This window comes from Gavialis gangeticus, unplaced genomic scaffold (genome assembly GCF_001723915.1).
Source record: "Gavialis gangeticus isolate Ggan-Ray unplaced genomic scaffold, GavGan_comp1, whole genome shotgun sequence".
NCBI lineage: Eukaryota > Metazoa > Chordata > Crocodylia > Gavialidae > Gavialis > Gavialis gangeticus.
In genome coordinates, this window is record NW_017728995.1 from 62,306,997 (window position 1) to 62,331,719 (window position 24,723).

Consider the following 24,723-nt stretch of genomic DNA (forward strand, 5'->3'; position numbering starts at 1 on the left):
GCCAGTGGATTGGGGCAGGGGGATGGGACCTACCCCACCTCTGCAGTTCTTTCCAAGTCTCATGCCTCAATCACCCAATCAGGCACAAGGCTGGGACCTGCCCTTGAGCAGGACAGTTCGCAGCCCCTGTTCCATGACTGCAGGATGGTGGCTGGGGAGCCTGTTTCCTGCTCAGCTCCATAAATGAGGAACTAGGCAAGGCACAGGCTGCGGTGCCTGTTTCCCATCCAGCTCTGTGCTCATAGAGCCAGCCTGTTCCCACCCAGCTCCATGACCACAGAGCTGTTCAGGGAACAGATTTCCCAGCTCCCCACCAGCTGGGAGCTCCCAGTACCAGCTCCATAGCGGCGGGGTCAGCACTGGGAGATCTTTCTCTCCTAGCCTGAGCTCTGCGGTTGTGGGGCTCGGGCTGGGGGACCCTTATCTCCCAGTGTCCATTCCACAACTGTGGGGTGGGCGCTAGGATATCATAATCCCCCAGCCTGAGCCCCTCACAGGGCTCACGCCAGAAGATAACGATCTCCCAGTCTCAGCCCTGCAACCACAGAGCTGGTGCTGGGCAAAAAGGAGCTCCCAACTCCCCTCTCCCCGATTGTGATGGTGAAGCTGGGGCTGGGAGATCCACAAGAGCTACTGTGCCATTACTAATCGTGAGTAAATTTGCTACTTGCATTTGCAAGTTTACTTGCAATTAATGAGGTTTACTGTGCAGTAAGCATGTGCACATGTAGATGCACATGCTTACTGTGCAGTAAACTACGCTACTTCGCAGTAAAGCATCTTGTGTAGATGCTCCCACTGTTACATATCTTCCCAACATGTTCTGCATGTAAAGTTACACCAGTTTGGGGCAAACTTCACACATTGTGTAATGATAATTACAAATTATGAGCAAATGCTTTCTTCTAACACTGGACAAAGAACTTTATTACAATTAGAAAATTCACATAATCATTAAAGCATTCTTCTTTACACTGTCTCTCTGCCTTCCTGTAGACCTTGTGTCCAGAACCTTTTCCAGCCCCTTCTTCTGACTGGCTTTCTCCTACATAATTAATAAAACAATACACTTATGCCTCTTGTTGATGAAAAAAGTCTGATGTCTTTTATAACATGCCACATAGATTTGTGGAATGCTTCAGTGAAGGAGCAGTAGTATAACAGTTCGTTTAGATTTTTGCAAGACACAAAGGCAATATGTTAAAAAATGCTGGTGTCTTTGTACATCTTGATTCAAGCAGTATTCTCTATTCAGTCACATTCTCCCATACATGATGTCAAAAAATTACATAAAGGTAAGACTATTTCTAACTTGAATTACTAACTTCCATGGAACTTTACTAGAACAATTTAATACATTATTACCCAATCCCATATAAAGATTAGCATAATTCATTCATTGATTTATGTACCCAGAGTTCTCAAGAGACTGGCACAGCTTTTCATAAGATGTAAGAACACATGATTTAGGAATCCTTTCTTCAGTGACTCAAAGGCTCTTTGGTATTTGTGCAGGAAAAGTTGCTTTTTGTTAGCCAATATAATGATGCTGTCTGCTCTACAAACTATTATACATATATCTTAGAGAATCTGCAAAGACTTCCATACCACTGTACCTCTTCCAGGTATACAGAAATGTTCTAGTACCTTTTAATGGGTAGTTTCTAGGGCTGTAGCTCTAATCCAGATTCACAAACTACAAGACAATGGCAGAAATGGAAAGAAGTGGAGGAAAATAAGTAGCTAACACAGTGTAGTAAGAAAAGAGAGTATTAGGATCCAAAGTCATAGAGTAGGGCTGGAAGGGGCTTCCAAAGGTTATCTAAGTTGTAGTCACTGCCTGAGGCAGGATCATCCCTATCCAAACCATCCCATACAAATCCATTGTCTTAGCAGAACTACACAGTCAGTCCTGATAAGCACAAGACATGTCATCCTAATCTGATACAGGTAAAGCAGGGGGACCATAGCAGCCAATGTCCTGCTGCTGCAAAGTTAGTTAAAATATGTTTGAGAGATCCAAGGAAAAGGACCAAACAGCCCTGCACAGTTCATACCAATCTGACTATGGGGTAAAATTCTTTCCTGACCCCATATATGGCAATTGGTCTGACCCTGAGTAGAAAGACAAGACCCTGTAGCTAGGAAAATGCACGTTTAAGTCCCAGCACACCCAATCAAAATCCCCATCCTTGGCTGCAACCAACACTCAATGCTTCTGAGGAAGGCTTAAAAAAACCTCTCTAACACATGTAGCAACAGAAGGGGAAAAATTTCCTCTCAGCCATGTGGCACAAGCCTGGGAAAATTCCATAGTAGAACATACGAATAGATACTCCTGGATCATCCCTGACCAATGCTTGTCCAGTGTCTTCTTGAACAACTTCAATGATGGAGCATCCACAACTTCTCTATGTAGTCTATTCCACTGCCTCACTGTTCTAGTAAGTTTTTCCTCATATCCAATCTAAACCTGCTTTGCTACAACTTAAAGCCATTGGTCCGTATCTTACTCTAAGCAGCAAGAGAGGAAAGGTGTTTCCCTCTTCTTTATGGCAGCCCTTCAGGTATTTGAAGACTCTTTTCATGTCCCCTCTTAAATGCCTTTTCCACAAGCTGAACATGCCTAGTTCCTTCAACCTCTCTTTATATGACCTGCCTTACAAGCTCTTTATCATTTTTGTCGCTTTCCTCTGGACCCTCTCTAACTTCTCCACATCCTTTTTAAAATGTGGAGCCCCAAAATATGCTCTGAGTACATCTACATGAGATGCTATTGCACAGTGGTTACTGAGCATTTATTTAGTACTTGTCTAATAAAGTACTAAATAAATGAGAGTTACTGCACAGTAGTGCTGGCAAATGCCTTTGTAGTGACACTACTGTGCAGTAGCCTAATAATACTGCATGGTAATGTATTAGCGCTGTTTGTGCTGTGATGTGCTACTGCACAGTATTATTCAGCTACTGCGCAGTTTGCATCTCATGTAGATGCACCCACTATATTCTAGATGAAGCCTAACCACTGCCAAGTAAAGAGGCACTATCGCCTCCTGTGTCTTGCATCTAATGCTTCTATTGATGCATCCCAAAACTGCATTCACCTTTTGTGTAGCTGCATCACTCTGCAGACTTATATTGGACTCCCAGATCCTTCTCAGCAGTACTGCCGTTCAGCTAGGTGTCATTCATTTTGTATTTTTGATTATTCTTCCCAAGGCTTTAGCTCCAGCCCAGCTTTCCTATCTGTCAAGATTCTTCAAAAATGTGCTTATGCCTTCCAACATGTTTGCAGTCCTTCCCAGAATTATGTCATCTTCAGACTTAGTCAAAAAGCTCTCAGTTCCAGCATCCAAATCATTAATGAACACACTGAACAGCTGGGCCCAGGTGAGACCCCTGTGGGACTCCACCTGAAACCTCCTACCATTCTGACATAGATCCATTTATAACTACCTTTTGCTTGAGGCTATTGAGCCAGTTGTCTATCCACCTTATAGTACTTTTGTCCAGCCCATATTTTGCCAGTTTGTAAGGTCATGTGAGGAGTCCCACCAGGTTTCCGTAATCCCTACTAGATTGTAATGCCCACTGGAGATTAGGAGGGTTAGCTCCTCCTGCTTGTTCCTCATGCTCCTGGTATTAGTGTACAGGCACCTGAGTCCTCCTATTGACCCCTGGCTTCCTGTCATGCTGAAGGAGAGCTATTCCTTCAGCTTCCACAAGAGTGGCTCTCCTAGTGTCCCTATCTATGGAGCTTTCTTGTATGTCAGTCCCTGGGCAAGCTCGATCAGTGTTTCCCCATCCCCCAGGAATCTTAGTTTAAAGCTCTATCTAGAAGATAAGCCATCCTGGCTGAGATCAGGGACTTACTGCTCTGCGTGAGATGGATACTGTCCCTTCCCAGGAGTCCTCTGTCCCTGAAGTGCACACTGTGGTTGAGGAAGTCTCTCATTCAAATTTAGGTGTTATCTCTTTTGTACTGAAAAATGCAAGTTTCTTTCAGTAAGAAGGATAAATAACAAAACAAGAAAGCACAAAAGTAAAATTTCCAGGAGAGGGCACACAGCAAGTCTCTTATGCAACAGTCTACACAAAGAAGTACCCAAAATGGCTATAGAGAACAGTTCCTAGGTTGACAGGTGCAGTGCTGAGAAAACAAAGCTATAGTACTGGCTAATAATGACCTTCAAATATGCCAGAGGCATGCTTGGGAAAGCTACTCATTAGATCTGCTTGGTAGATTACATATCAGTAATAGGCTTTATTTAGATAAGAGGTATCAGGAATATTCTGAGGTCTTATTGGCTCAAAATAGCTGAATCTCAATATATGAATTATGATATCTGCTACAGTGGGAACCTTTTACTGTGTAGGTGAGCTCAGGAAGAGTGGTGTGAGACCATCTGTCGGCAAACAGCATGCTGACAAATCCTGGCAAAAAAAGTAAAGAAATACATTTCTGATCAGACTTTGCAAAAATGAAAGTGAGACTTTGCTTGTGGAAAAATAGGATCTGTCACAAAACAGTCTGTGTTCTGTTGTGACATTTCCTAGAATAAAAATGGTGTCACACAGCTCCTGACTAGATAGCTCTTATTTTTGGAATTCATTGCCAGGCAAGACCACTCAAGCGCAAAGCCAAGTGGTTCTGTCATGCTAAAAGCTACATGCATATGCTGCTCTTAGTCCATGCTTGGCCATTGGTGGGGGGTGACAATAAAGAGACTGAAGGATGTGTACTTAAATGCATGTAACTCATTAAATAAAAAAACACCAAAGCACCAGTTCCATGCTTCCTTAACAATCTGTTTAAAGTGCCCCCAAGTCTTTCTTAACAACTAAGGGTCTTTGTCAGTTATGGACTGGCATCTTTCTGCTCATCCTTGCTTTGGTGTCTTTGGGACTTTCTACAGTTCCTAGCCTTGGCAGTAACAGGGATAAGACAGCCAGGTACTGTGCTGGTGTAAGGAACAGAATCAGAGGCCTGCCCAGTTAAATGGGAAGGAATGTGGAGCAGCAAAAGGCTAATAGGTGGAAGACAAGGCAGGTGCAAGTGACATCTGCCAAGCTATTCATCTCCAAGTAAGAATACTGACATCTATGTATTCAAGAACAGGCAGCAATGACAAATACAACCTCTCTAGCTTGCTCCCAAATGCCTCAGCTCCTTTGGAGAAAAAAGCAAGGAAAGACATTATGGGATTCAGTGTCTCTGGATATTGACCACTTGGATTTTGATCTGCCCTAGCAGGGGAGAAGAAATGGGTCTTGGATCTGGCCAGATGTTCTCTTTTTCTTCCAGCATCCTTCAGAACAAAGGAGCCATTTCCTCTCCTATCTAGATAGGTTTTGTTCAGCTCTTCCTGCAGCCACACCAAATACACTTCTAATGGATAGAGTACACTCCTGTCAGCTGAAAGAAGGAAGAATCCCTTTGCATCAAGTCATTTTTTTAAGAAGTGCCTGCTCACAATACAGAAAGACCTGACTGCTAGACTTATTTCTTTGGGATCAACTGAGTTAGTAAAAGAAATGTGCAGAGTATTCACGGGCTCAGGTAAACAGCTTCCACTTATGTATAAAACAAATTAAACACATAACAATAAATATCAGCATGAAATGATTTTATAAGTGTGGCCATGGTGCTTGAAATGAAAAATCCAAAGAGAATTTTTCCCAGCTCTCCTGCAGGCTCTATTTACTTTTAACTTAACTAATCATGCTCTGAATTGCTGACAACAAAATAATTGAACCATTGTCCCTGTCACATCAGTGACTAGTTCATGCTTTGCCAAATCTTACAGCTGACGTTGGGTAGTACAATTGCAACATTGTTGATTTTTCAGTATAACCCTATAGAGTGTGGCATGAAAATTAGGGAGCCTAACTCCTTCCCTGCTCTCCAGCTAGGGCAATCATATTACATGTGTGTGAATGGCCTGCAAAATTTTCTCATTCTCGGTATAACTTGACATCCACCGGACTGACTGAATCCACAAGGTCAAGGCAACAGAAAATCAGATCCCCAGAGGGTCTAGTTAATGAAAAAGGAAAGAAGTAATTTGTAATGCAAGGATAAAGCATGGTGTTGATAACATGTTTCTTTCATGATGGTATTAGCTGTATAGATAGTGGACTTCATCCTCACCTATGCAATGTGAATAAAGGAGAAGAGAAAACTGACAAGTTATTAAGGAAATTGTTGGGGATGCTAGATAGCTTCTTGCAAAGAAAGGGCATCATAGTAGGTCATCTAATTTACAGCTCCTCCTGTCATCCTTTCCTCGGGAATTCAAGGCACAGAGAACAGAGTTAGAACAGGAATGACACAGAGAAGTTCAATGGAAGAAAAACAAAGGGGAAGTATGCAAGTGAATTAGTGACCCGACTTGGCAATGACAGCAGCTGTGCTTCAAAGACAACAGAAGCTTCTGTGAATGATTAATACAGTATACAAGAGATGGGGAATTTAGCTCAGCAGGAACAGGGCAGATTAGAAGTGGGCTGTGCATATGTTGGTGGCAAAAGAAGAGAAGTTTGCTGTCACCCGTTCTATGGCATTTCACCTGTTGTATAAATACCATTGACTAAGAAATACTGTTCTGTAGGTGTGCTTCTTGAAGATACATTTCCTTTTCTGGAGCCATGCATCCTGTAAATGCTCAGCTCCATCTGCATGGTAATGAAGCAATAATAAAGGTAATTTCCAGAGCACTTATCCCCATTGAAACACAGCCAATAGATCTGTATAGAAGACTTGGGGAAAATTAGTGCTTCTGAACAAAATAATCTACTGAGTAAACTGATATCAGAAAGTGATTCTAATCTTGGAGCCAATGCTAATGAGGAGACACTGCTCCAAGGAAGTAGCCATCTTGGAACAAATTTTCAAAGGCACTTCAAGACACAGAGAAGAACCTAGTAAGATTTTCAAAATTGCCTAAGCAGCTTGGGGGCTAAGTGCTTGGGCACCAATTTGCATCTTTGGGTGCTTAAATACTTTGGCAAATCTGGTTCTTTCAGTAAAGACAGACCTCTGTACATTGATGAAGATGAGGGAAAACTGTGTGGGCACTAACACACATATATACACAACCTGATTCTCCTTTCAGTTGCACCTGTGTTAATCAGGAGAAGCTCCAGAAAAGCCAGCGGACATCTACTGATTCTAAGCTAACCTAAGTGAGAGGAAAATGGGACCTGCACTTTTACAGCTGGATTTTTCCTTTTTCAGGCAGCTATATTGCAGCTTTTTCTTTCTGGCATTTCACATATTCAAATGTATGAGTTAAAAATGCATTCTGATAAATTCAAGAAAATTTGGCACTGGCTTGAAACTACCAAACTGAGCATGTAAGTAGCCTAGTTTAACACTTCATGTTATGGTTCTTCCCATGCTCCCACCCCCTGTTTCATCCTATTGTTTATTACACTTACTTCTTGCATTCTGTTTGAAATGAGATGGAAAGCTCTTTGGAGCAAGGAGTCTGCACTGTGCACAGGAACTACAGAAATAGATCACAGCGGGAGTTAAAATGAAATACATCTAGGAAATCACATAATATTTACTAAATTGACTGATTTTACAGCAGCTAAAAAGGAATTAGCCTAATATATTAGCTTTGAGGTTAAGAGTGAGAGATGTTAAGGCAAGGTGATCTGAGGAAAGTAGCAGTTTTTTAATTAAACTTCATAAGAATAACAGTAGTCTCCACAGATTTTTAGAGTTTAAGGTCAACAAGGGACCATTAGATCATCTAGTCTAACATCCTTTATATTGCCATTGCCTTTTATCCTGGGTACCTCTACACTTTCATTAATGCACTGTAGTTACTGAACATTAAGTTTAGAACTTGGATAACCAAGTACTAAATCAATGCACAGTAACTCGAACGACGGTGCAGTAGCAGCAGCACATGGGTTTTTTTGGATGTTAACCATGCAGTAGCCTAATACTACTGCGCAGTAGCATATTAGCATAGGTTTTGCCCAGCATGCTACTGCACAGTGTTATTAGTCTACTGCGCAGGTAGCATCTTGTGTAGATGCACACACTGAGCTTAATAACTTGGGTTTGACTAAACCAGGGGTGTGAAACTCATCAGGGTGTGCAGGCTGGAGGATTGGTGCAGACTGATTCATGGGCCAAATCGGACCCACAAATTGGCCGCACTTTCTGGACCCAGCATGTGTCCTGAAACAGCCAGTGTGGGCACCATGTGCTGCCCAATCCTGCTCCAGCCACTCCAGGGTGTCATGAAGAGAGAGAGAGAGACAGTGATGGCACAAACCAACACCGGCAAGAGCCAATTAAGGAAAGGAGGGAGCCGCGTTTTCGAAGCAGCTGGTCGATGAAGCTAGAGAGGTCCTGGATAGAGAAAGAGGGCAGAACAGCCCCAGATGAAAACAGGGAAGGAGGCGAGTCATACTGGAATGAAAAAGGAGCTGATTGGGAATGTGGGTTGAAGGGGAGTGGAATGCTGGCCGGCTGGGGAAGCTGGAGAACTGCAATGAAATGGGAGATGCTGACATAGGATTCATTGTTGGGAACAATCCAGGAGCTGGCGCGGCTTCAAGAAACAGAAAAGACGACTGAGTCCTACAGTACAAAGTAAAACTGTTCTTATATTTCTTTTCAAGTTGTGAGTCAGGCTAGAGCAACATTATAAAGAAGAAATGAAAAAACAACCGAAACAATAAGCCTGATATCATTTAGAGACTTAAAGGGGAAGGCACCTTTTTTATTTCCATTGGACTGATACTCATAAAAAAAAAAAAAGGAAAAAAAAAAGGGAAATTAGGCTTGCTGAGCTGAAAGGCCAGGAACTAATTTTTTTTTCTGATTTCTGATTCTACTGTGTGCTGCTCAGAGAAGTATCTAGGACATAATACTTACCTCCACTGAAGAAAAAGTTGATCAGTAGCTTGAAGAACAGACTCCTGTCACTTCTTTCAGCCCAGGATACGCCAATACCTAAGAAATATGAGAAACCAATGTAAAAAGTTTAGATAGATACCTAATAAAAGAACCTTGTTATAAAGGACACACTGTGAGTTTTCATCTTTTGTCAACCAGGTAATTTTTATGAGAAAATTCAAAACCAGAAGGGAATTGATCAACAACCCCTTTTTTTCCAGTGGTGTTTTAAGTTGTACCCTCCCGGTATAAATCCTTTAACATCAAGATGTGGCAGGTGAGATCTGGGGTCAGCACTGAAGAAAAAAAGAAAAATGGGGAAAAAAAATCAGGTCATTAGAGATTAATTTGGACAACAATGTTTTTCATAGAACAAGAGACTAGACAGAACCCCTCACACAGGGCTGTGCTGCACACAGCAGGCACTCTGCAGGATGTGGACTGAAGTGGGTGCTGTGTGCAACACATGGGGCCATCTGGCATGCCAGCCATGTTGTCTGTGGGTCACTCTGAGATCTTCAGGCAGCACCAGGATGATACAGATCTGCAAATTGTACCTTTGACACCCCTGAACTAAAGCATTTTTCAAGAATGGCAGCCAATCTGAGTTGGAAAAACTGAAGAACTGAAGAATCCACCACTTCCTGTGGTAGTTTCTTGCAGTGGTTAATCACCCTCAGCATTAAAAAACTGACTTGATCTGTTTCCAGTTTGCCGCAGCTTGTTCTTTTATGTTTTGTTGGATTAACATGCTCATAAATTCTCCACATTTTCTCCCTGTAAAGATACTTGGATACTATCAAAGTCATCTCTCAAGCTTCTTGCTGATAAGCTAAACAGACTGAACTCTAAATATCTCACCCAACACATTCTCTCCCACATTCAGAACATATTTTGTGGCTTTTTTCTGCACCTCTTCCAACTTTTCAATGTCATTTAAAAATGTTGATATTAGAACTGCATTAAGTATTCAAACACAGGCCCTTCCAGAGGTAAAACCACCATCTTACTTCTGCTAGCTGTTCTCCAGGTTAAATATCTACAGATCACGCTAACCCTTTTTGCCACAGCCTCGTGCTGGGTATTCACATGGAGTTGTTTGTCTGCTAAATCCTTTACCGATTCACTGCTTGCAGATCTCAGAGTCACTGCTTTCCAGAATACAGTGATTCATTCTGTGGGTATTGCCTGCATTCTTTGGTCTGAAACGTACGACCTTGTCTTTGACTCTTATTAAAATTCATTTTATTTGAATGGGTTCAGCTTACTCGGCAATGTAGCTCATTCTATCTGACTCCCCTGCCCTGATCATTATTTACCACTCTGACAATTTTGTATAAACGACAGATTTTAATCATTACTGATTTTATATTTACTTATAGCTCACTGATTTAAAAAAAAAACATTGAATAGTGTCTGAAAAAGTATTGAGGCCACCAGAAATGCCCCACCCCCAAGGGTGATTTCCTACTGGCAATTTCCTGTTGCACCTTTAGATCTGTTATAGCTAGTTCTTAATCCATGGAATGTGAGTTTAATCAATACGGACCTGTTTTTCACCAAATGTCATTAACTGCTGTTAATTTTACTCCCATCCTTTTATTCTTTGTTAGTTGAATCCCATATCAGCTTTTCCATTATTTTACCAGGAACTGAAGACACGTTAACTGACAATTAACTAAATTATCTCCTTGCCCTTTTCAAATATTAGTCTAATGCTAGGACTTTTCCAATATTCTTGTATTTCTCTGGTGTTGTAAGATTTATTACAAATTAACAGCAGCAAGCCACAGATCTCTGCAGCCAAATCTTTTGGGGATCTTGAGTGTTGATTTGAAAAAGCTTTTCCTAGTAGGTGAGATTTAACAGCCTCCTCAGTTATGAATGGTCTGAAAAGCAGTTTATTATCCTGATGGGCTATAACAGGGGTCAACAACGTTTCTGGCCAGAGTACCAAGAACACTCTAACCTTGATCCATGCCTCAACTTGGCATTCCTGGGGCAGATGACAGGGAAGCCGCGAGGGGCCCAATCCTCGTCGCTGGAGGCAGGTGCATGTGTGCCTCTGGGTGGAGGGCGAGGGAGGAGCCAGGGTTGCACTGCCCTGGCCCCTTTACTAACATTTGCCCAGAGGTGTGCATGCAGCCACCACCAATGCCAAGGAGACAATGCCAGGGATTCAGACCCTGGGGGCAGCTGTTTGCAGCCTTCCAGCTGCCTGCCACAGTCAACCCTGACTCTGGGCAGCTGCTGTCTGCATGGAGCCCGGGCTGCTTGCAGCAGGGCTTGCAGCTTCCCAGCTGCCTGCTGTGAGCAACTCAGCTTCTGTGGCCAGTGGCAGCTATCCAGAGCCTGAGATGGCTGTGGCATGCCAAGCAAAATGGCCTTTCGCGCCATGCTCTGACATGTGCTGGGGGTTTCTGATCCCTGGGATACAGGGATATCATCCTGCTTCATTCCAAATACAAAACAGAAATATTTATTGGATGCTGCTATGTCAGTATTCATAACATTACCATCTGCATCTAATTAGTTGACCAAAAGCCTTGGGAGTACTTCTGTAAGATGGGACTAATGACACAAACCTCCTCTGAAAGCACTTCAAAACATTCTGATTAAAAGATCTATATGAGATTATGATGATTTTTACTGTTGCTGTTATTGTTATTATTATTGCTGCTACTGTTATTATTACATCTGTTATCTTTTAACAACTGAAGGATCTAGCCTCTTGACTATTTAAGAGATTCAAGTTAAAAAGTTTTTACATCTTTGCATAAATAAATTCCAGTTGGCTTGTGGGTTCAGAGGTCCTTCTAGTCTTCAAAAGAAGAATGGCATAGCTGTAGGAAAGTCAGACTGAGCCTGAGCCAAATCCTTGTGAAGAAAAAGGAAAACTCTGGTTTTCTTCCATGAGGTTTTGGATCATGGCTGTTATCACAACCTGAGGAAGAAAAGTAAACCAAAAAGAACAGATATCAGTGAAAGAGAAGGGCAATCAAGGTGGCAAACAAGTTAAAAAGTATTTATAGTGAGCTGAATGTAGGCATGTTATTAAGGACCAACTAAATGACTCCTATTAACCTTGAAGGACTTTTGACAGGTCCCGTATTAAACTGGACTCAATGAAAGTAATTTTCATATGAATCCCATCTATCAAGAAAATCATTGCTTCTTTCTGTTACACTGAAAGCGATTCTTCTGTGTGAAGTGGCTGCTGAGTGGGACAGGGACCTCCATGTTGGAGCCTTTCAGTGCATCATTGGGCTTTTGATCAGGCCTAGAGCTAAACTCCTGTTTTCTGGCTTGAAAATGGAAAAAGTGCACAAGTAACAAAGGAGTATACTCTAGTTATTCATGAATTATTAGCTTTAAAGACAAAGTACTAGAAGCAAGGATTAGAGCCAGTGTGGGTTACTTAGCCACTGTCTTGAAGGCTGAAAGGCAGTGATAAAGCAAAGAGAGGGACTGTGCTTTAGGTATAATTTCTGCCCCAACTTCTTTGCCTACAGTGGGATTGATGTGAGCTAAAGCCACATTAAATGCACTGGCTGCTTTTGGATTTGGTCTGGGACTTTGCCTTCATGTGAATTACAGACTTTAAATAAAGCACAGATCAGCAGCTGTCCAGGCCAACACTGGAAGAAGCTGTTGTTTTAATATCACTTATAAAGCAAAACCAGAGGCTTCTTTAGCTTTTTTCGAAAATCATTGAGCAGGGGTAGTCAGCTTTGAGAAATGCAGTTAATTTGCATCAAAAGTACTAATGAAAATATCTTTCCTGCCATCTATAACAGTCCCTCGCAAGCCAACTTCTCAATGGCTGTCAGGTGCTGTTACACAAGGAACTACATATAACTGTAATAGCAGAATCTCATCCTTGAAGAGTTTGATCTGGTCAGTTACAAATGTTCCTAAAGCCTCATAAAAGTCACCATAGATGCCAAGATACTATTATGATGCATGTGGTACAACTCCCTAGAGCAATGGGGGAATGAATGGATATTTACAGCTTTCCTGAACTGAGATTCTTTACCTGTAAATTGCTTCACATGGTTGTCAAGCACCATTTTAAGGTAGTCAACCCTCAATGAATGTAGGCTGTTAATAATTTTGACCAGGGGTTTTGCCTGAGAATGTGCATAACTTCAAGTACATTAATACTCTACATTTCAGCATGACCTAGACAAACTGGAGGACTGGGCCAAAAGGAATCTCATGAGGTTCAACAAGGACAAGTGCAAAGTCCTGCACTTGGGATGGAACAATCCCATGCACTGATGCAGGCTGGAGGCTGACTGGCTGGGCAGCAGCTCTGCAGAAGAGGACCTGGGGGTTACAGTGGAAAATAAGCTGAATGTGAGCCAGCAGTGTTGCCCTTGTTGCCAAGAAGGCTAATGGCGTACTGGGTTGCATTGGTAGGTGTGTTGCCAGCAGGTCAAGGGAAGTGATTATTTCTCTTTATTCAGCACTGGTGAAGCCACATCTGGAGCACTATGTTCAGTTTTGGGCCCCCTACTACAGGAAGGATATGGACAAATTGGAGAGTCCAGTGGAAGGCAATGAAAATGGTGAGGGGGCTGGGGCAAATGAGTTATGGGGACAGGCTAAGAGAACTGGTCTTATTTAGTCTAGAGTAGAGAAGGCTGAGGTGGGATTTAATTAGTGGACTTCAACTACCTGAACGGGGGTTCAAAAGAGGATGGAGCTAGGCTGTTTTCAGTGGTGGCAGATGACAGAACAAGGAACAATGATCTCAAATTGCAGCAAGGGAAGTTTAGATTAGATTTTAGGAAGAATTTTCTTACTAGGAGGGTAATAAAGCACTGGAACAGATTACCTAGAGAGGTGGAGGAATCTCTATCTTTGGAGGTTTTCAAGACCCGGCTAGACAAAGCTTTGGCTGGGATGATCTAGCTGGGGGTGCTCCTGCTTTGAGCAGAGGTTGAACTAAATCCCCTCCTGAGATCCCTTCCAACCCTAATTTTCTATGATTCTAATAGTCCCAGGGAAATCAGTTCTTGAAGTTAGACACATACTTAGCTACTTGGCTGAATCACTGCCCAAGTCACTGGATCTGAAACTAATGCTAATTGTGAGTGAACCCGTACTCATCTGACAAGCATTAAATTATGCAAGTATGTCCACTATTATTTCTTGCATGTACTGCAGTGATAATTAGTGTCCCCAGTTGAGACTGAAGCTCTATTTTGGCAAGTGCTGAACAAGTATAAAGTATGAAAACTCACTGAACATCTGGGGTGAGAGGGTAGGGAAATGAGGTACATGAGGGGATGCCAACCACTGCAGATGGGGAGACAGGTGTGGGGAAGAGGAAGGGAAGACTTACCTTCCCAGGCTATTGCTGCCACTGTCACTGCTATGGCTGGGCTCCCTGGGAGTTGACCATGGTGTCCCATTCATTCCCTCCCTAATCCCCGATACAGACATACTGGGTGTAGGGCTGCACCTACTCTGGAAAAGGGTCCTAGGGTCTGGGGCTCACTCCATTTACCCCCCTTCCCTCAGACACACTGGGTGGTGAGACACTGCCCTGCCCAACTTCTCTGGTCAGGCAGGGCAGTACATAGTAAGACTCCTGGGGGGGAGGGGAGGGGAAGGGGTCGATTCTGGTGCCCCCTCTTAGCACCTAGGGCTAGTGACCTGCTTTCCCTGTCCTAGTTATGCTACTGTATGAGAAGTTCAGGCCCCAAGGAGCTTACAAGTTTTTTCAAGTTTTGTAGCTTCTGCTTGAGTAGTGAATTCCACTTGAGTTGTGAGTTCCCTTAATTACTTTCTTTGTTGGCAGTGGCGGTAGCAGCAATCCCTCACAGTCAAGGATGATCACTCCCATGGGTCAAGTAAAGGGTTGAGGATGAGTCTGTTGATGTCTAAGAAAGCCAATCCTAGAGCCACAGACTCTCAGGGAAATGCCACAAGTGGTGGTTAAAGAGAGAGTTGGACCAGGGATTTCTCAGTCTTGTTTCCTTTCCTTCCATTTCTGTCATTTTTCTGCCTCCGGGGCAAAATCGTTTTCCTCAAAGAAAGATGCACCTTCTTTAACAAGACATCACCATGTAGCCCTGTCCCTGGCTGGGTTTTCTCAATTTGTGGTGTCAACACCACACTCCTTAATGTTTGCCTTGAGGGTCTCCTTGAAGTGTTTCCTTTGGCCTCCATGTGTCTGCTAAGTAATTGCTTTATTACCAGGGTTAGTTTGCCACACTGCATAAATTAATTCCGTTGTAGATGTGGATTTTTTTTCAATGCCATACCAGATGCAAGCCATGTGGTTTACCTTGGGCCCCTCTACACATACAGGTAAAGGTTTGATGGGATCTAATGCCCAATCCACACAATTGCGCCTCCTGCCATGCCACCTGTGCATGGCAGGAGGCATGATTGTGGGATTGCAAATCCTGGGCTCCCTCTGCACGGGCAAGAAGCACTTGGCCACATGTTCAATTAATGGCACGATAAGAAGCAGCTATAAATGTTTTCCACATATTTGGTGGAATACCATTGTAGTTTATTCCTCTCTTTATCTTGCCATTAATTGACTGAATGTATGGCCAGGTGACTACTTAAGGCATGATTAACTGGTTAATGATGCCTTAAGTGCAACACATAGATGGGACCCTTAAAATACTGATACAGCAGGCAACAAAACCAAAATGAAACTGCTGTCACTCAAACCACCGTACTTGTTTTTCCTGCTAAAGTCATTTTGAAAGCAGGATAGATTTTCACCTTATAGACTAACCAAAGTGACTGTGTACATGTATGCATGTGTATGTATATATGTGTACACACACACACACACACACAGCACAAGCTTGTTTGAAAAACAGCTTTCAGACTTGGGAGTTAATTTAGTGTGCTTGAAGAAAGCAAACAGGACCTTATCTATTAACTGGGCTTGAGAGATATACTGGATTAACCCTTTTAGTGTCTCATCTATTTAGACTCTTACGTACCTCAGACTAAAGACTTTTTTCCTCTATGGGTGTGTTCACATGTTCATTAATGTTCAATTGTTACTCCACATTTAATTTAGTATTTGTATAATCAAATGTAAAGTAACCTGAACTAAATACATGTGCAGTAACCTGAGTTACTGCACAGCGAACGCCCTTTTAGTGACACTACTGCACACTAGCTTAATAATATTGCACAGTAGCATATTAGCAGTGTCTGTGCTGTGACATGCTAGTGTGCAGTATTATTAGGCTACTGAGCAGTTAGCATCACATGTAGATGAGCCATACGTGTGTGTACCACACTTAGCTCAAATCTTTGTTGGAATTTCTAGGTGTTACTGTAGATAAATAACAACTGGTCTCTTTTCATCCCTATTTTCTGCTAGAGTAATGATATTTACTTGACAAGCAAGGTAAAGAGCTTTCAATACATGCTCAGAAGTCTTTATCATGTAAGTAGAATTATTAGCAAGTCAGACATTTACATATTACAATCACTTCCAGAGTTGATAATTACACGAACCATTATTTTTCCATTCTTTACTTTCTGGTGTACGCTTTCTCCAAGGTAGGCACAAATTGTGATAGAATAGTCTCTTAATTGTAATATATAAAGAACATGAAATATGACAGTCTCTACACAAATTGTCCGTAATATTTTTCTCTACAGACTATTAGAAGTTTGTCTTTTTCAGTAGGCAGTGCTGGCTTGACATTGGGAGGATACCTGCAATATTAAAAAATAATAACCCTCAGATTTCATTTCCCTGCAGTTTTAAAGAAGGGTCAGCAAATTCTGAACACTTGGGGTCCTCAGTAAGGAAGCAGCCCTTGGATAACATCTGCTCTCTGTGGGCCTGATCCTCTCTAATTATAGGCCAAACTGGGGGAAAAGACATTCTGCTCCTCCTTATTCCCTTGCATTAAGGGAGTAGACCAAGTGTGTAGACGAAGTTACTCTCTAACTCAAACAGGCTTGCATACTGGACAGATCCATTTTAGAGATGAGAATTCAGAATACGTGTGTCCTGGTTTATATTTTACTCCATATTATTTTCAAACTGTCTTTCTGGAAAGGAGCTGTCAGATTAGATTTTCATTAAAAAGTGTGAAACACTGAGGCACTATGTGCCTGAGCCTATCTGCAAAACTACAAATATGTTGTTTGGAAAGCTCTGCCCTTAGCCAGAGTTCCCACTGCTTAATCAAAGGGACTGCTGGGGCTTCTGGGACATGCAGATACTGGAGTTTGCCCTGATAAAGCAGTCAAATAAAAACAAAAACTCCCGTGGCAATAGGATGAATTTCAAACTAGCTGTAGGTTTTAGTTCACAGCAGAAGGGTTCGTGTCAAGAAGACAAGAGACTTAAATATTTTGGCAAGCTATTTGATGTCTGGCTAAGGGGAAAAATAGGGTCAAATGCAAAATCCGCTGAAAACAATAGATGATTCAAATTGACTCCCATGGGCTTTATATTAGACCTTAAAAGTGCAACATCAACATCCACCTGAAGAAGACGAAAACTGGGATTTTGAAAAGCACTGCAAGGAGTTAGCTTCCTGGCTCCAAATGGCTTTCTGAAGTAAGTGAAAGATGGAGGTCTAACTTCCCCAGGTGCTTTGAAAATCCCACCCCAAAGTCCTTGCTGTTCTTTACAAAACAACTGGAAAAATACTTGACACTGAAATTTCCTTCCCAATATGATTGAGTTACCTTACAACAGCAATCCAAAGTGGCAAGTTCATAGGGCAGTGAGAACACTGATCAGTGCCTCACCTTTATCAAAGGAGAGGCTCTGGCCAGAGAACAAAGACAATCAATGAAAGGAAGTATTGCTTTGTAGTTATAGCACTAAACTGGGAATCACAACATTGGATTCAGTTCTCAGTTCTGCCCCATACTTTTTGTATAACCTTGGACAAGTTCCTTACTACCTCTGTTCTTCCACCCCACCTCCAAAACATAGATAACAAACCATCCATTTAGGCTGCAGACTCTTCACCGCAGATGCTGCCTCCGGTCTACCAGTAGCACAATGGGGCTTCTACCTGCTACTGAAGTATTATAAAAAACCTAAAAGCTGAGGGCTTGTTTCAATGCTCACTGCACTTAACAGAAAAATTCCCACTGACTTCAGTGGGCTCTGGGTCAGGCCAGAACACCTCTATGGTGGAGGGTAGAGGGAGTGTTATCAACCTGTTATTTTTCCCCCTTGCCAGACTGGCTGTGACAAGGTGAGTTTCTTCCTGGCGAAGTGGAAAGAGGCTGGACCATCACCAATAGTGATTTTTTTGTTTGCCCTGTCTACAAATAAAAGCTTATACTAAAATTCTATTTCTGTCCTGCAAGTTGGCACCACCAAATGAGAAACTGCACAGCTAGCCAGGGCCGGTAGCTATGTCTGATGAGTCTGTGGTCTCTCGTGCCAGATTGATTTTAATTAATATAAAATAATAGAAGCTGACAATGATATCTGGGCCTCTCTGATGCAAAGTATGCCAGCTCCTGGCTGTGCTTCTTGCTTTCCTACCATCATTAGAGGATTCAGCACACTGATGCAGTCTTCCCTGCCTGGAAGGCTCCTTTGGCAGCTTGCCAGGAGTCCAACAATTGCATCCAATTTACATGCTAAGTTACTTCTAGTTTCGTACTGAAGTAAATGCAGAGAGTAATCACTGTATTTGTGACCCACTTCATAAAACACACAGAAGGCAGGGAAATGAGTGGAAGAATGGTTCTGTAGTTACCTTAGATCTGAGTTACATACCCATTTTGGCCACACTCTTCTCATGTATTCCTGAACAAATTGCCTCATCTTTCTCACTATAGTTTCAAGTGATATAGGCATTGCTCTGACATGTGTGCAAGGCCTAGATGATTTAGATGGCTAAGTCCTATGTTCAAAACTGATAAAGACACTTTGAAATCTAAGTCCCACTGGCCGCGTCTACACGAGATGCTAACTGAGCAGTAGCCTAATACTACTGCACAGTAAGTAGCATGTCATGGCAAAAAATGTGCTACTATGCTACTGCGCAGTTAGCATCACAAAAGCTGTGTGCTTGCCCTACTGCACAGTAGCTCCAGTTACTGTGTATTGATTTAGTACTTAATGTGCAGTAACTATGGTGCATTAAATCTGTGTCCTCCATCTACACATTTATCTACACAGATAAATGTGCATGGTGCATTAATAAATGTGAGACTTAGGATCTGAAGTAATTTTTTAAAATAAGCCATAACCTATGTCTACACACCAAAATGATGGGGTGATGGTGGCAAGTGATACCATACCTATGTGAATTTAATTAATTTAGCATGGGTAACAATTACAATAATAATATCCTGGCATGGGCTTCAGCTTGCACTAGCAACCAAGTTCCTTGTGTCATAATAGCAAAAGTAAGATAGCACATGTTATGTCATACTTTTTTTGCTGTGTAGATGAGTCACTTAGACCATGCAATATTGAGTGAATGGATACCTAAATATAGATAAAAATCTGTGCCTCTCTGCCTCCATTCCTTATGTGTATAATGCAGACAGTATTCCCCTTGTCTAACCAGTTTGGATTTTAGCTCTTCAAGGCACAAATATCAGTTTATATTTTGTTCTGCACATCCCTGGTTAGGGCTGCCATGCAAAACCAATCCAAACCTGTCTTCACACATTTATAGAAAAAAGGAGGCAGTTGTTTGTTCTGAAATGTGAATTCAGATTCACAAATTATTCTGTTTTGCAGATTTAATGGTCATATGTCCGAGATTTTTACACTGGCTGTCTGTCACTCACTAGGGAAGTTCTAAGGAGGCTCAAAGAAGTTTATCATTGGGATAAGGGAAGTCACTAAATGTTGACTGAGTAGCAATGTTCCTTCAAGCCTGCGGTTCAGTCTGCAGGCTAAAGAATATAGTCTCCTGTTAGATTAGAAATACAGTTGATCTTTTTCTTCACCATGACACAAAGGAAACCTGTTTGTACAGACTGTTGCTTGGTTTGCTCATTACATGAATATTTAGACTAATCCTGTGGTTGCAAACTTGACATTTTTTTGTAGCTGTCCTCTGTTCTTATCCTATCTCCTAGTGCCTTAAATATTTCCAAATGCCTATCACTAGGCTATCTAAGCCCTGAACAAGATTAATCATTGTTGAAATCATATAATTAATTTAGGATGAACTTTGAAGTCCATACTCAGTTCTCTATTGGCCAGTACTACCACTGACTCTTACTTGTAATTCATGTCACTTTAATTGGCTCCTTCATATTTTCTCTGTTTTACATAAGGTTTACTTTATTATACATTCATCAGTGCTTTACTTTGGTTTTGCAGCCTTGGTGAGCACTTCATACATACATCTATTAATAATAATACCTGTAATAGCAGTGTATCCCTAATCAGCACATATATCTTATCCATCTGGCTGCTTTCTCTCAGATTAGGATACTATTTTATAAAAAGCCCAGGCACATTTTGAAGTGTGGGTGTCAACAACATAAGAAGGATCCAAAGAGGCTTTGAAAGGACCTGGGAAATTTAAACACTTAAAAGAGTAGTTGATGGCAAGAAAATCTTAACATGTATTGAAGAAGGAAACTAAAATGCATTGTGTAAACAGCTGATTTGTTAAGCATCAGCCATCACTGTTTCCAAAGACATTTTTACAAACATCAGTCCTCTGATATAGCTGATACCAAGCACTCAGTGGCATTTAGAAATCTATTTTTTTCTTGAAATTGGAACTAGGGTATTGTAAAACCATTAGATCTAGCTGAAGTTTGCCTCCAGTATCTTTAATTTAGATGGTGTATAAATATTTTTGTTCTGTTAAGTTTCTAAATGATTGGTTAAAGGAATCTTCCCTGAATGATGCACCATAGTGATGACTGTCCCACTACATTTACAATGTATGTAGGCAAGATGAAAATGAAGCCTATTAAAAATCCTTCAGGTTTCAGCAAAAGTGGCCATTTCCATGCTTCACTGGTATGCTATAAATCCCCCTCTGTGCCCTATCTACAAAGAAAGTGAGTCTATAATAGTTCTCAGCTGAACAACTTAACTTCTTAGCTCAAGCTATACAGACTCAGGCTTTTCACTTTTCCTGCCACTTAACTGGGCCCAAAACGTTTCATTCAAAACATTTCAGGTTTGATGAACATATGCCAAAGCCAAGGCACAGTTCCTGTGGGATCCTGCCTGGATACCATGCAGACTGTTTCACAGCTGGAAACCTGGTGTTTCCAAGGTCAATAGTGACATGGCACACACAGCAACAGGAATGCTCCACACCCAGGAACCCAGACTGTGATCTGATGCTTCCAGGGTTCCCAGCTCTAACACAGACTTGCCAGGGGAACTCTGCCAAGGACAAAGATACCAGGAGTTCCAGCTCCTAGGCAGTCAGTTCTGCCTGGGCCTCCAGCAAAGCCTGAAATCCCTGGGAGTTCCAATTTTAACCAGAGCACTGGACATGGAGATCCCAGGTAGCTGGCCTTTTTGTCAGATTCACTGAACAGCTGGAAGGTCCAGAGAGCATATTTCATTACGGAACCTCCCATGACATTTTCTTGGAGTGCCTGATTCATGCAAAATATGAGAACAGGTTGTTTCTCTGTAACTTGGACTCAAACCAAATTTAAAAAAATGTAATTTTCTGCAAATTAGAGGCCCTGTTTTTTTAGCCCTTTCTACTACACAGGTCCCTATGCCAATGATTAGTGTCTGCCAAGATGGCAACTGTTATATCAGTAGGAGCCCACTAACGATTAGAGCTACTGTGAGTCTCAGATACTCAGGATGAGTTTCCCCAGTCTAGGGGAAGAATGTAACCCACTGGTGAGCAGATTACTTCTATTTCCATTGCTTGTTTAATAGTTTTAAACACCAGAAAATATCTCGTCAACTGTTGAGATAACACTTAAGTCTCCTTAAATGAACAACTCTCCACAAGCAGCTGAACTGGAAGGTGTGCTGCACCTCTTTCTGGACCTATTGCTGTGAATATATATGTAAGTTCTGGTCTTTAAAGCTGTAGTGGGTTGGGGAAGGGAAAGGTTCCCAGGAGAAGCTTGGCAGTGAAGCAGATACAGCATTTTGGATACGACCATTTTCCTCACCTGAAGAAGCAACTTCATCAAATGCCTCAGATTAGAAATTAGACAGAGATTCCTAACAGTTCAGGTAATTAACTAAACCAGGAAAAGCCTTTCATCACTTGAAGTCTTTAAATGAAAGCTGGACATCTCTCTAAAAGGGTTATACCAATTCAGCCAGAATCTATGGCTTTGCTGCAAGAATCGCTGAGTACAACTCTCTCATGTCCTATGTGGGTCAGCCTAGAATGTCCTGCTAGTCCCCCCACACCTTAAATCCTATAACTCTCTATGACTATTAGAAGAAAGAGGTGGCTAGCATGACATGGTGTCAGATATTGTCACATTTTCAATCATCCCAAATGAGAGTTCCCCAAACAGTAAATTCAGCCTTCTGGGACTTTCAGTTTGATAGGGCTGTGGACCAACTGATGCAAGAGGAAATGGACTTGAAAATATTAATTACTTGTCTTGGCTGAACAAGATGAAAATAATTATGACTCCATGGGTGCAGCTACACAAGATACTACTGTGCAGTGGTTACTGCACATTTATTTAGTACTTGCTTATACAAGTGCTTACACAAGTACTAAATTTATTTATTTAGTACTTGTGTAAGTACTTGTATAAGCAAGTACTAAATAAATATGCAATAACTGGAGTTAATGAGCAGTAGTGCTGGTGAACATCTTTTAAGTGATGCTACTGCGCAGCAGCCTAATAATACTGTGCAATAGCGTATTAGCATTGCCAGTGCTGTGACATGCTCTTGTACAGTACTATTTAGCTACTTCACAGTCAGCATCTTGTGTAGACATGCCGTACTACTGAAAGATCTCTGAGCATTTCATTCCATTCAGCAGTCTAGTACAAGAATATCCATGCCTTCACTGAATGGAGGAGAGATGCAGAGAAAGTATGAGAGCTTTTAAGAGCCCTGTATGAACAAGGACTGTATTATGACTTTGGTCTCATTTAAAAAAACAACAACAACAAAGCAGGAGATCATTTAAATATCTGGGATTATTAAACAAGGAACTTTCTGAACAGTTGCAGTAAGTATTAGAGCTAACAGCAGAACAAGGGCTCTGCAATCTGAGTCACAAGGTAAGGAAACAACAAAAACATAGTGCAGGAAATAGCAAGGGAAAAAAATCCTTTGCAGGAAAAAGGGAAAGGCATTTAAAAGTCCTGAGGTGTCTGGACTAAAAAAAAGCAAGGGGGGAATTCAGGACAGGAGAGGTTTGTCTAGCAATCAGATTTGGGCATAGGAAATGTAAAAAGAAAAAAAACAAAGGAGCATTTCTGTTGAAGCAATGAATCAGGGAGGTGGTCCAACAAAGGGTGGGTAATATGTTTGGACACAGGACCTGGGAAGTGAGTTTAATTTCTGAGCAGACCCAGACTTGTAACTGTGAAATCTGCAATCAAGACCAAAGGTCTTCTGGAGCCTACATACCACAATCATCTGCCTTTGACTCCCCAGCCTGATTGGCCTGGTGCCCACTTACAGCTTGGTCAACTGAGGCTAGCTTTTTCTGTGAGCTTGAAGCAGGACTCAAACTCCCACTGCTGGATCAGCAGAGACATCACCTCACAATCCTGGGAGTTATGCTGCTGTTATCAAATGTAAGGTTGAATTGGGATGCAAATCTGATTTGCAGATACTTGTAATGGGACAAGTCTTCATCCAAAATGGGAGCAGCCCAGGAGCAGGAGTCACAAGCACACGACAGCTTAACAGCCCACTGCCTGGCTCAAGTCTACGCCTGTTATACGTAAAGAGGTAAGGAGCACTATATATGTATGACACCTGCACACCTGACTCTGTGGCACGACACCTGCTACTGAGGAAACCACCACAAATGACTGATTTCATGTCTTGCTAAGCAGCCATCAGTCAGCCAACACCACAACAGAGCCAGTCCGTTTCAAACCCTTCCTGTTAACACGACAATGAACCTCAATAAAGTAGCATTCATAATTGTATTAACAGATTTGGGACCTGCTGTAAAGTCACTTACACCCTGCCTAAAAATTCTCGTGGTCTCCCCAGGAAAGAGGGCGGCGCCTTTGTCACAAAGCAAACATCCTTCCTTCTGGCATCCGGTGATCACCTCATGGGAGCACGCGTGGGAAGCACACCTCTTACAAAGCTGGCGAATGTGTCATTATTGTGACCATAATCCTTACCAAGGGCGTCACTCTCTCACATGTCTAGGCGCACTCCTTGGGGAGTGGGGCCTTGCTACCGGGGCGCCCCCAGAACGCACAGAAGCAGCGGACAGAGTCGGCAGCTCGCGCGCCGCTTCCCGACGGGCGCCCGTCTGACAGGGCGGTGCACCCAACACGGCCGGTGCGGACCACCCCGATGGCGCCTGCCTTTCGCTCCCACGTTCCCCAGCGCCAAGCAGTGACCGCACGTCTGTCCCGAGCAGGAGTCGGGCAACGGTGCACGGGGCCAGGCGGAGGCTGCAGAAGCGGAAGCACGGGCTCTTCTGAGCCCAGCAAGGCCCCGGCGGCGCTGGGTGGGGGCGGAGCCGGGCTCGGCCCGGCTCCGCCCCAGCGAACCACAGCTCCCGGCAGGCGGCGGCGCCGAGTAGCTATGACATCATGGATGACAGGGGGCTGACATCACAGGGGAGGATTTCCCCCCTCCCCTGTCCCGGGCACTCGGGCGGCGCCCGCCTTGCTGTGACCCGGGAGGCGCCGCGCAGGTCGGTGGG

At 42.6% G+C, this 24,723-nt stretch overlaps 1 protein-coding gene and 1 long non-coding RNA gene across 3 annotated transcripts in view; one reads left to right on the plus strand and one right to left on the minus strand.

The window, feature by feature from the left end:
- Nucleotides 1-906: 906 nt before the first annotated feature.
- LOC109288242 lies at nt 907-24,460 on the minus strand. 2 transcript variants are annotated; one of them, XR_002095102.1, is made up of 5 exons: nt 24,115-24,460; nt 8,900-8,977; nt 7,441-7,508; nt 3,874-3,982; nt 907-1,045 (listed from the first exon to the last, which is right to left on the minus strand). It is a non-coding gene; the product is annotated as an uncharacterized LOC109288242 (long non-coding RNA). The 2 variants fall into 2 exon arrangements; XR_002095101.1 differs by lacking the exon at nt 3,874-3,982 and having other exon boundaries at nt 24,115-24,453.
- A 178-nt stretch (nt 24,461-24,638) lies between these two features.
- The window catches only part of PLEKHB2 (pleckstrin homology domain containing B2), a 45,135-nt gene continuing 45,050 nt past the window's right edge, over nt 24,639-24,723 (plus strand). The window contains exon 1 of the mRNA XM_019503709.1: nt 24,639-24,714. The gene's annotated coding sequence lies outside the window, so the exon portion shown is untranslated. The remainder of the gene's footprint in view (nt 24,715-24,723) is intronic.